The sequence below is a fragment of the Hibiscus syriacus genome, unplaced genomic scaffold (assembly GCF_006381635.1).
Source record: "Hibiscus syriacus cultivar Baekdansim isolate YM2019G1 unplaced genomic scaffold, ASM638163v2 tig00000991_pilon, whole genome shotgun sequence".
In the NCBI taxonomy this organism is placed as follows: Eukaryota; Viridiplantae; Streptophyta; class Magnoliopsida; order Malvales; family Malvaceae; genus Hibiscus; species Hibiscus syriacus.
In genome coordinates this window covers 1,286,323-1,299,628 of record NW_024061840.1, presented here as the reverse complement: position 1 = coordinate 1,299,628, position 13,306 = coordinate 1,286,323, and positions in this window count along the sequence as shown.

The window sequence follows — 13,306 nt, the reverse complement described above, 5'->3', positions numbered from 1 at the left end:
CGATGAGGGATTTAAAGAGAGAGGCGAGAGAGAATGTTAAATTCTCTCAATTAGAGAGAGAAGAGAGAAAGGGAAAAAATGAGAGGATGGCCCTACGGGCCGACCATATTTGGGTTTATATACCCTCTCCCAAACGACGCCGTTTAGAGGAGGGTATCTGTGTAATTTCTCTTTTAGGGAAAATCATTTCCGTAGCCACTCAGAATTCGATACTTTCCATTGTGGTCACTCGTATCATATTTTTAATTATTTTAACTTTGTTCTTGCATTTTATTTAATTTTATTTTAGTCATCATATGTGTATATATATATTTAGGATAAATAATGCATTTAGTCCCTAATAATTTTAATATTTCTATTTTGACCACTGATTGATAATTATGGGTTAATTACACTATTAATACATATATTTTTAATAATTCGAATTAGGTCTGCGAATTTTAATATTTTACATTTAATAACTGATATTTTATATAATTTTATTTTAGTCCCTAAATTAATAAATTGATAAAATAGCATATTTAATCCCTGTAGTTTTAAATAATTAATTATAAATTAGGTATTTAATTTTATTAGATTATAATTTAGTCCCTAAGATTAATATTTTCATTTATTTTACAAGCTTTATTACTTTTTACATTTTAATACTATGTTTTAATTTTATTAATCATATTTTACTTTCATATATTTATGATTATATATATTTATCATTAGTATTATTTATTATTTACGTCAATATATATATAAATATAAATAATATTTATCTAAGTCTTATAAATATATAAATAATATTTATTTATTTATTTTATGAAATCCTATTTATAAATTTAATATATTATTTTTAAATCATTTCAATCATATTTTAATATATATTTATCAATATTAAGAAAGGACAGTCTTAAAGCAACTGGATGTCCATTTTCTGATATTTTTAAATAAAAAAATAAATATTTTAATATATAAATTTGTTTTTATATTATTTTCTATTGAAATTTATTTATTTTTTAATATTAAGAAAAGAGCTGTCTTAAAGCACTTAGAAGCCCTTTTCTGATATTTCTAAATAAATAAATATCTTGTTTAATAAAATATATATATTAATATATTATCTTAAAATTATATTAATAAACTTAACAGAATTATGAATTAAATATATTTTTGAACTTTTAAATTTCCAATAATAGAGGCAATTTATAATTAATAAGTACTAATTTTGGGCGTTGTAGGGGTGCTAATCATTCCCTAAACGTAACCGACCACGAATCCCTTTTTATTTCTAAAAAGAACGAATTTTTTGTTAAACGCGGATCAGTTTATCTTTTAACTGATATTTTCTTAAAAAACTCTTTTAAAAGGTAATTTTTAGGTATTTGATCTACCTAACCCAAAAAGGTCAATGGCGACTCCCAAAACATTTTTAAATAAAAATCATTTTTTATCCACATTATTTTTCCGCCAAGTAAAAAATTCGTGCCCGGGCGAAAACCGGTTATGACAGCTTGACGACTCTGCTGGGGAACTGTCAAACTTTGAAATTAATTATAAATTGTCTCTATTAATTAGAAAAAAATTTCATATATTTAATTTATAATTCTTTCCTTTCAAAATTTTTATATATACTTATTATTTTCATAATATTTATATGTATATTATTTTATTTTCAAGTATTAAATTTTATTTATTTGTTTGTCAGAGGTTTGAACATTTCTCATCACACACAACACTTGCATTGCATAAACATAAGCTTTCTAATCAAGCTTGTCCCTTTTTAAGTGGGAGTGAAAGCGACGTCTTCGTGAGAATTTATTCTCCGTGTCAGACCTAGCAAGTAGCTTTCGGGGTTCATATGCTCTATGTCTTCGTGAGAATTTATTCTCCGTGTCACGCATAGAGAAATGTGTCCCCTCGAATTGAACTCGGTCCGTTTAAAGTCTGTAGTGGACTAGGATTGAGGGTTGGCAGCCCAAGGGGGCATCAACAAGGAAAGTTCGAGTACCTTTACTCCTAGAACTGAAACTTTGCATATAATAAACCCTAGAAACTCTCCCGATCTGAAACCATGCCGAAAGTTTGTCCAAAATAGGTGTACACAAAGGAGAAATAAGTTCTAACTTTTGTTTTTTTTTTTTTCTGAATAAATGCATGTGAATTGGTAATCATGTGGTTAGGTTAATTTTTCCAAACAAAGCATGGAACTAGAAAACATGAGGTTAGGATTTATATACCATGATAGATAGGATTTTTTCCTCTTTTTATTAATTGATACTAACCAGTTTATTTTTTTCCTTTCTCATTTTTATTTTACATTACTCTAACCTGTTTACATTAATTTGTTTTGTTTAAATTGCATGATCATGACATAACCAAAAGGTGTTTACTTGAAAGACTGTTCATCAAATTGGAAAGAAATCGTAAATGGACAAAAAGTTTTATGATCAAACAAAATATGATGCGGCTAAGGAAAGACATCCTGAGGAAACTCTGAGGATAAAAGCAAGCAATGCACACATAGAGCCTGTTATATTAATACCAAAAGTACTCCATAAATATCCTGCCAGATTGATACCAAAAGCAGTCTACAATAAGAGTATCAGTCGGGACACGCAGAATAGAGGAGGTTTTTATGAAGCTCAAGCATGTTGTTTAAAGGATCAAAACAAGAAATTGAGCACAAAAATGGAAGCCATGCATGAAGATTTCCAGAAGATCAGTCAAGCCTTTCGAAATGCTGGCATAGGAAATACCCCAGAAGAGTGGATCACAGGGATCACCAAGCTGAAAAAGAACTGCAACATATATGAAGATCTTGTTCGAGAACTTCTTGGACAGAAAGGTTCTCTTACAAGGGAAAATGAGCAACTCCGAGAAATGACATAGAAGATGAAAGAGAATGTCATGTAAGAAGTTGCAGTCCAGACAAATAATATGGTTCTTAAGTGATAGATTTAGCTGATTTTACAAGGAGATGAAGCAGACTGAAGACTCAACTTTTTGAGCATGAATGGAAACTAACTGGGCTTTGGAGAAGTTAGGAGTGAAAGATATCCTTATATGTAAAGTTTTGTTTGATGTACTGAAACTTTTGTGTTCAATGAAATCTGTTCTAAGATGATCACTCTTGAGTAAACACCTTTTCATACATGCATTTGCATTTTGCATCTTTGCATTTTTCATTGTGCATTTATACTTTTATATTTGCTTTTGTACTATACAATTTGCATTTTTATTATTACATTCACATATTTACATTTGCATTTACATTTGCATTTTTTACGTTTGTATTTACATTTTCATTTTTACATAATTACATTTTGTTTTAAACTATTTTACATACATTTAAACATGAAAACATGAGAGTAATTCGTGGAGGATTCCATGACAGAATTTCTGAAATCAAAGTGGAGCTAACTTGGTCTTCCTAAACAAGGATAAGAACTATGAATGAGATTTTAGCAAGGGTTGGTAGAATTGAGAAACTACAAGAGCAACTTATCAAGACTCAACAAGAGATGATTGATCAAGTAAAAAAATCCCATAATGATTCAAAAGAGCAAATGACAAAACTGATGGACCTGATAAATGTTGTACTCCATGGAGAGAAACCCTTAAAGGATCCCGCTGTGAAGACTGTGAATAAGGTTCTGAATAATAATGGTGAGTTCGATGTTATAGTGTCTGATGATCAAGAACCTATTAGAGAGCATGGTAATTCAAGACAGATTCAAGATTTGGTCCCAAGGGGCAATCTAAGGAGTCTGGTGAACACTACCCCAATTATAGCTGAAATGAGCACCCAGAACCCCCTCGATATCATGAGAGCATTTAGTAGTTCAGAACGATCAAAGAAGGTGATAGCCTCGCGAGCGAGAAAAACTCTGAAGGTGTTTCAAGAATCTATCTCAGACCTGTACCCTCATTTGGTTAAAGGTCAATATATTACACCAAGATTGGTGAAGGTGTCACCAAAGCCTTATGCCCATTGCTATGATCAAAATAGCTTATGTAATTTTTACTTGGGGGTATCTGGACATTCAACAAGGAATTATTGGTCACTGTTAAAGGAAATAGAGACGTTCATCGACAAGGGAGTCTTGACACAAGAAATGATCAAGAAATGGGGGGCAAATAAGGATAAAAATCCTGGGCTAAATACACACCCAACATTAGAGGAGTAATAATGCATAAACAAGTGGAAGTGTTATCTACCACTGTAGTACTTTCTATTTTCAGCATCTTGTTTGAACTTGTTTTTTGTTTCTTTTCTCTGCTTTTGTGCAATAAATAAATGTGTGTTGCTTTTATGGTTATGAGCAAGGAATCAATTTTTAATCTTGAGATTATTGAGTATCAAATAGATTAAATATTCTTTTAATTTTTCAAGAATTATATATCTTTGGCAAGTAATAAAATTATACCTTCCATCCAATGCCAATTACTTGATCCTTAGTAAAACCAAATTTTGATCGTACATTTATCTGAGACTCTGAAGAAATATCTCTACCTGTTTTTGAGACACCAACTCTAGATGTTTACCTTCTCGGATAGAGTTGGTTGGTTTATGATATTACCCCTTCCACCATATATATGACCTCAAAATTCACACATTTAACCTTCCAAATACAATGCCATCATAAAAAAAAACCTCAAAAGAACCAAACTTTCAATTATCCGTGAATTTTCCTGCAAGAAGAGATGAGATGAGGCATCATGGACCAACTTATCGAAGATGATTTCAAGTGATTGAGACATACTCAAAGAAGAAGCAAAAAGTGATTGATTGAAATAAATATATCATGCATTAATTACATTTTTTCACATAAATAAAGTTAATCTTGAATATTCATCCCCCTGTGGATACCTCTTTTTATAAAGGTTTTTGTGTATGAGATGATGAACGACATTGTTTCATTTATCCTTTAATATATATATATATATATATATGTATATATATCCTTTGTTGTCCTCATTTGAGCCTGAATGATTTTTCTTCTAATTCAACCCTAACCAAGGATCACCCTCTACATTGGGGGGTAAAGTGAAGGATATTTGCTCACAAGAGTAAAGATTGTCAATACAGTTTTATTACGAAGACAAGTTTCCATGAAGTCAAGAAAGTTTTGAACTACAAGGTATGTCAAATACAGAGTGCTTGAAGATCAATCCAATCAAGAATAATGGAAAATCTCCAAAATGCAAAAGGAAAAGGAGGTGCTCAAAGCAATTGAAGTATTATACTCATCCAACAAAGAAAGAAGAAGGAAAAAAGAAAAAGGAAAAATAAAGGAAAAATAAAAAAAACAAAAAGGAAAAAAAGAAAAAAAAAGGAAAATTAAATCAAGATGGGTGACTTATTGAGCCTCAAGTTACAAGGTTGATCAAGTACAAACAAGAAGAGCAAGAAATGCTGGAGATATGAGAAAATGGAAATGAATCCAAAATTTGGCAGTCTAGAGGGATCCAGATGATGGAAAAATCCCCAACAAAGCAGATCCAAGTTAAGCAAGGTAAGGTGAAGGCATCAGAATGAATTGATCATTGGTTTGATTACCTTTAAACACTTATTTGGGCCTTTTTATCCCTTTCTTTCGTAACCATAAGCCATGGCCTACGTTATGTACCTGAAAAGTCCATTCTAATCATACATGGATTTCTAAGTGAAAGAGAATATCTTCAGATTTCATTCCGCCTCTCAAGATTGATTCTTATTTGCAAAAATTGGTTTTTAAAATCTTTAATGCATGATATGAAAAATGATAAAGGGGGTTCAAGATGTAAATTTTTAAATAACATCTTGAAACCAAAGGAGGATTCGAGTTGAAAACCTAAAAAGGCGGCTCAAATATTGAATGGTGCAACAAACGACATAAGAGATGATCTTAAGCTCTTAAATGAAGCACCACACATCCCAAAAGACGTTCCTGAGATTCTGGAATCAAGAAGTATCTCTAAAAGATGAGCATAACAACCATTTATTCAAGTTAGTGGAAGCCCGAAACGACATACTGAACCAACTTGAAAGAACCTACTTTACCAAAATCAACCTACACCTCAAATCAGTCAATAATTTTGACACTTACCATAGGACTATGATTTTTGAATGATTTAAAAGTGTAGTTGATTTATTTGATATTCATTAAATTCATTGTTTATGATTTGATTATATTGTGAACCTGAAAGGGGTAATACTTTACAAAATTCTTTCATTCTTCAATAAAGAAAGGAGAAAAAACATTTTTTAAACAGGACAGTCTCAAATGAGGAAGGACCTTGAAGCAATTGTTGCTTATTCTACCTCTGTTGTAGAAAAAGAATGAACAAGGCCAGAATAATGAAACACTTTACATTTTTGAAGGCAAGTGGTCCAAGAAGCCAGAAAGTCTGGAAAATTGAACTTGTGACACTCTCCTATGACATTATTAGCAGCTTATCAAGAAAGATTATCATTTATCTCATGCTGAGGGCGATAAGCATCACCAGACATATTATTTTCCCCAACCATCAATTCATGTTCTCTAGAAGATTACATCATAGAGCCATGAACAAGTCACTACCTGCACTCTGGTTATATCGTGATGCTGGCTCAAGTCTTGATACATCATTGCTACTTCTTCTATGCCGATCATTTTCTTTGTCAAGATGATATCCATTATGTCCTTCAGAAGATTGCTGAATTTGAATTTGAGGACTTATGACACAGAATAAGACATTGGAACAGAATCTACCCTTATAGGCCTTTTATATAGGGTAACATTGGTTACAGGATTCCAAAAGTTGAAGATGACCAGTTTTACTGTCAACTAAACCGTTCGATGATTCGAAAAGAGTGGGATATATTGGAGCAGCAGAAGATACAGTTGTCGTAGCAGTCATTGCAAGAAAATGCACCAACAAAAATCTTTTAGTTCATCCTGATGATGTTTATTTCTTCCAGTAAGGTTGTTACATTGGATGCCACTAACAACAAGGTCGAATTCGACAAATCTACTCATCAATTGCTCCAACCGATCATCATTCAGTTCTTGCATATCTATTTTCAAAGATATGCTAAGACAGTAGAAGGCGACCTCTGCATCACTGATCCCAGAAAAAAAAAAGACAGGACATTGATATCACCGGAGAACATGTCTCTAACAGCTCCTCATGTATGATTTTTAGGGAAACCTAGAAGCATTTCCACCTCATCAGGTTCAAGTGGAACAATTTTATTCCTTCCAACCCATACCAGATTCCATTTTCAGCACTCATCAAGAACATACTTCTGGACACTCGAAGGTAACTCATCGTCATAAGCTTCAAGAGCCTTACGGATCCTTTCTGTCAATTTGGCACTTCCTGTACATGTTTATAAACACTTCAGCTTTATCCCAGGAAGGTCACCAGTTTGTTGTCAATGGAAAAGCATCATGTATGGTGCAATGAGAAAGTAGAATAAGAGGAAATTTGTTCTCAATTGGCAGATTATGAACATAGCCCATTTTCAGTGTAGCAGCATGAAAATACTTCGAATCTACAAATTCTGGGCTCTACATCAGTACTGTGACATTTCAGTCCAAGCACCAACTGGAGCAAGTGCCACTTTCTCGTAGTAGAAATAAAGAGGCCCAATAGCATCATCTGGAAGTGTTCTTTGAGTTATCTGATCTGGTTCGGTAAGAACCCCAAAACCAATCATTGGATTAGGAAGATGAACTGCTTGATCGTCTTCATTAAGAAGCTTCTTTTCAAGCTTCCTCTATTTCTTCCTTTTCCAAAAATCATAGCCAGAGTTTCGTCTTTGCTTGTAATTGGGGTCATTGCATAATTGCTTCCTATCTTCTACTGAAAGAAGTGCGTCAGCAGCCTTAGCCATTTGAGCAGCACATATAAAATCTGTCAACTCTGTAATTGATGAATTCAGACCACATATCTCCATGGCTATTGAAGCCTCAACCTCTGAATATCCTATTTTTGTCTAGTATAACAGTTTATTCTCCTCATCAGAATCAGAATTCAGGATTTCCTCGGTATCAGAAATAACTATTAATATCTGTGAAATCATCCTGAAAGATCGCTTCATAATCAGATGAGTTGTTATCAGAATCAACATGTTGCATGGGTGTGGATTTTTGATGAGCCTGTACCACTGTATATGTAGTATTGCTATTGCATCAGATTACTGTTCGCATAAATTGGTTTTCTCTCCCACAGAAAAGTATATTTCAGAGATGGCCTTCACTGAAAGATGATAAGCCACTGTGTCAGCCTGGAACGGATTACCAAGCTATTTATATTGCTCTGTTTGACTAAATCCTTCCAGATACAGAAATTGGCCACCTCATTCAGAAGACACATATCTCAGACATTTTTGTCAGAATGATTGAGTACTTCTTAAGTTTGTGACAACATGAAGAGAATTTCTCCAGTTACTTGAAAATACTACTGTTTAGTGACACCAGAATGAGAGTATTCAAGATAAACAGATTTGGGGCACGAATAAAGCTACAAGTACCTACAACAGTTCATTGTCAAAATTGGACCTCGTGGGGATCATGGCATTTCAGTCAAATAGACATTGAGAGTGAATCAGATAGATCTAGAGGGACATCTTGAGGGCCCATTTCAACCAGAAATAGAATATTGGGGTATTTTGAAGGCTCATAATAATATGAATATTTGGGCATTCTTGGAGGCTCATCTCAACAAGAAGTAATGTTGAGCACACTTTTAACATCTGTATCAGCAAATGTTGGGGCATTTTAAAGGTTCCTTCAGACAGATCCATGTGGGGCATTTTGAAGGCTCAGATTAACAAGAAGCAAATATCAGGGCATGCTGAAGGCCCATTTCAATCAGAATTAGGACTGTTGATGTATTTTTGAACGTTCGTATCAGCAATGCTGGGACATGCTGAAGGCCCGTATCATCATGTGTTAAAGATCATTACCTTGAACAAATATTTCCAATAAGACAGAAATAATGAAGAATGAAAATGGTGAAACAGTGACAGTGGAGCTGACTATACATTATTGTTTCGTTCATCAGATAATTACATCAGGATCATATTGTTGAACAAATATCTACTCAGCAAGAATGGTTTCAAATACTCAATCTTCTTAACCATGTGTCACATAACAATATGTTCTTTGTTAAGCTACATCACAGTTGCATGAATAAGGATGGTCCCCAGGCAAACCATTCGATCCAGGGTTCAATTCCTCAAGATCTCGGCTTTGAATTTGGTCTTTTGTGTAACAATAATGATTGAACATATTTTTTTGAGATTTCTGGCAGTTAGTTTTCAACCGCGCTGTTGAAATCACAAAGTTGTTTTTCACATCTGTGTTTGTTTACTTGATGATATTAAATAAAGAGGCTCAACTTATGTTATTCTTATTCCCGTTGTTACCAGGGTTATCATTACCAGCCAGGGTGAACTAAGTTTTCATCTATTCGGTTTATCCTGTATGTTTCATCCCCAGCAGCGAGAATTCCATAAACCTCCTTCTGTACATGGATCCTATAGCTGAAGTGTTTATACTTTCTATAATGCTCATTTCGGAAGAAAACGTGATCGATATCACACTTGCCCTTGCTCGAGATGATATCAAGATCAGTTGGTATCTTTTATTCAACTCGACACTAGCATATATCGTGAATTTGACCAACTTTTTGGTCATACCAACATCTCACTTGTATCCCCACTGAGTTTTGTTCTCAAACGGTTTTGTGACATCATACAAAAGTGTTGAACACTATGAAAGAACTTTCCTGATTAGAAATCTGTGCAGAAGCCACAGAAAATGATGAATGTGTTGTCAAAATGTTTTACGAACCAGTGATTATGGTGTTGAGCCAATGTTGTGATCATATGGTTTTCATTTATTGATGCAAGATGAAGTTCTTCAACCCCAAGATTAGAAGTGAAATATTATGAAGATTTCTTTCCACATAAAGGAAGCTGAAATTTTGACAACAAGAAACTAGTGGATCCAACTAAGATTGAACGATAGGTTGTTGTTAAGCATCTCAACATGATATGGTATGAGTTGTCTTGTTCGAGATCCAATTAAATATGGAGACATGAAAGAAATTAGGATAAATCTTCCTTATGATATGTTTCAAAGAGTCAAATTAGAACAGACTCTACTCTCCTAATTAATCCCTACTGAGTCAGACATATCTATATCTACATTCTTCAAAGATGATAAATTCTCTTTTTAAAGATGATAGATTCTCTTTTCGAAGATGAAAGCTTTATTGGATTTCTACACAAGTCCAGACAAAGAAAGTTGATGTTACCAAAGACAAAATGGGGCATCAAAGTCATAGTTCTGACTACGACAAGAGTTCCACAATTAAAACATTTCTTCTGAGAATTAAATGAAGCAAAGAAGACACAAAGATACAAGTTGATCAGATGATTATGTAGAAATGCAAGCTTGATAGCATAAGTTTCTACACTGATATCCAGAGGTAACCCTGGCAATAAATGATGAAGTGAAGGAAGACCAAGTTCACCACTTTGAAGTCAAATGAAGATTGCATCAACATTCATGCATTCATAAGAATATCATTTACAATAGATAATGCATTACATTGATACATATGATTGCATTCAAACATAAGGTTTTGCAGATCTTCATATGAAAAAGAAGATTCATGATGAACAATACCTTACAAGAAGAATGTAGAATTCAAAACCTCGAATGCATGAATCACGCCAACATCTGAAGAATAGATGGACACAATCCACAAGAATGAACATTATTTTGAGATTGGGTCATGTTACCCAATCAACATGTTATTTTGAAAAATAATGAGAAAACGATTTCCATAGTTTCTCATTCAATCTTTTCTAAAAATAAAATTGTTGAAAAGTAAGAAAACGATTTTCATAGTTTCTTACTTAGTAAACTATTTCCCACATCTGTAAGTCATACAGTGCATGATGTTTCCAAAAAGCCTTCGGGAGTTTTTTGATGTTTTCAAAGCCTTAGGGTCATCTGTAAGTCCTACAGTGCATGATGTTTCCAAAAAGTCTTCGGGAGCTTTTTGATGTTTTCAAAGCCTTAGGGTCATCTATAAGTCCTACAGTGCATGATGTTTCCAAAAAGCCTTCGGGAGCTTTTTGATGTTTTCAAAACCTTCGAGTCAGCTGTAAGCCCTACAATGCGGAATGTTTTTTTAAAACATTTCCAGAAGAGTTCATAATGAGAAGAACTCATCTGAAGAAGGAAGAATAAGTTCATAATTAGAAGAACTTGTTCAAACTTTTCGCTTAAATTCATCATTCGATGGATCAATATTTCCAGGTAGAGTTCATAATGAGAAGAACTCATCTGAAGAAGGAAGAAGAAGTTCATAATTAGAAGAACTTGTTCAACCTTTTGCTCGAATTCATCACTCGGTGGATGAGCAATGCCAGGTAGAGTTCATAATGAGAAGAACTTATCTGAAGAAGGAAGAAGAAGTTCATAATAAGAAGAATTTTTTTAACCTTTTGTTTTAATTCATCACTCGATGGATTATCATTGCAGTTAGAGTTCATAATGAGAAGAACTTATATGAAGAAGGAAGAAGAATTTCATAATAAGAAGAATTTGTTCAACATTTCGCTTTAATTCATCACTCGATGGATTAGCTTTTCCAGAGAAAGTTCATAATGAGAAGAACTTATCTGAAGAAGAAGAAGAAGTTCATAATGAGAAGAGCTTGTTCAACCTTTGTATAACTCTATCACAGAAAGAGATAGATCAACACCAACTTTTCCAGAGAAAGTTCATAATGAGAAGAACTTATCTGAAGAAGAAGAAGAGAAAGTTTATAATGAGAAGAACTTGTTCAACCTTTTGCATAACTCTATCACAGAAGGACATATATCATCATCAGTATTTCCAGAAGGAGTTCATAATGAGAAGAACTCATCTGAAGAAGAAGAAGTTCATAAAGAGGAGAATTTGTTCAACTTTTTGCTAGATTACATCACAAAAGGAGATAAATTGTCATCCCCAGTGGAAAAGTTCATAATGAGAAGAACTAATCCCAAAGAAAAAGAACTTGTTCAATATTTTCATCATAATAAAATGAAGTCAAATGAAAAAAAAACTTATTGTTTTTTCGTCTTTGCCCTATTCTCGTTAACACAAGAATGAACAAAGAGGGGCAACTGAAGACACTAGTTTTTATTTCATTTGTTTTATTTATTATTATTATTTTGTTTTATTATTATATTATATTATTATTAATTAATTAATTAATTTTAATACATTGCAGGCCCAAAACCCGGAGCCCAATTACAAATCAACTCGGCCCAGTTTACATGCCCAGGCCCAATCAGATACAAGCCCAACCCAAATCTAGCTAAACCCTAAACCAAATTTAGGGTTTATATCATCTCAGTCAGCCGCCAGCTCTTTTCAGCCGTTGGATCTGGCCTTGATCCAACGACCCAGATAACTCCAACAAAGAAAACCCTAGGGTATCATAACCCTAGGGCCATGTTCAGCCGCCGCCTCTTCCATGTGCCATGTTCAGCCGCCTCGCCAGAAACCTCCACGTCGCTTCGTCGTTGCCACGACACCAAACGAGGATTCCAGAAGTCAGCTGGCCCCCACACGTTGATGCCCCAAGGTGAGTCACCACATAGTTCGGTGACTCATCGAAATCCACTCTTGGGACCGGTCCGAGACAAGATCCGATGAGGCTATAAAAAGCCATCACCTGCAAGATAAAAGAGGAGGACGGCAACCAACAGAGAGCAACCAAAAAAAAACAAAGACAGAGAGCAGACAACAACCACGACAACAACCCAAAGAGAAAAACAGAAAGTAAAAGAAAGAGAGAGAAACTTACCAAGGAGATTATTGTCATCGGAGCCTCCCTACGCCGTTAGAAAACCAAAATACCGAAGGTAACAAGCTTAGATCTAGGTTAGGTTAAGGATATTTAGGCTAAACGGTCCTCGGTTTTGGCTTTAGGGTATTTAGGGCTTCGTTTTGGTATACTTTAGAATTTTCCGGCCTCCGTTAACGGTGGCCGGCGGTGGTGGTTGGCACCGGAGCACGGTTGTCGGCCGGAACTTTAATCCCTCCGATGAGGGATTTGAAGAGAGAGGCGAGAGAGAATGTTAAATTCTCTCAGTTAGAGAGAGAAGAGAGGAAGGAAAAAATGAGAGGATGGCCCTACGGGCCGGCCATATTTGGGTTTATATACCCTCTCCGAAACGACGCCGTTTAGGGGAAGATATCTGTGTAATTTCCCTTTTAGGGAAAATCATTTCCATAGCCACTCAGAATTCGATACTTTCCATTTTGGTCACTCGTATCAT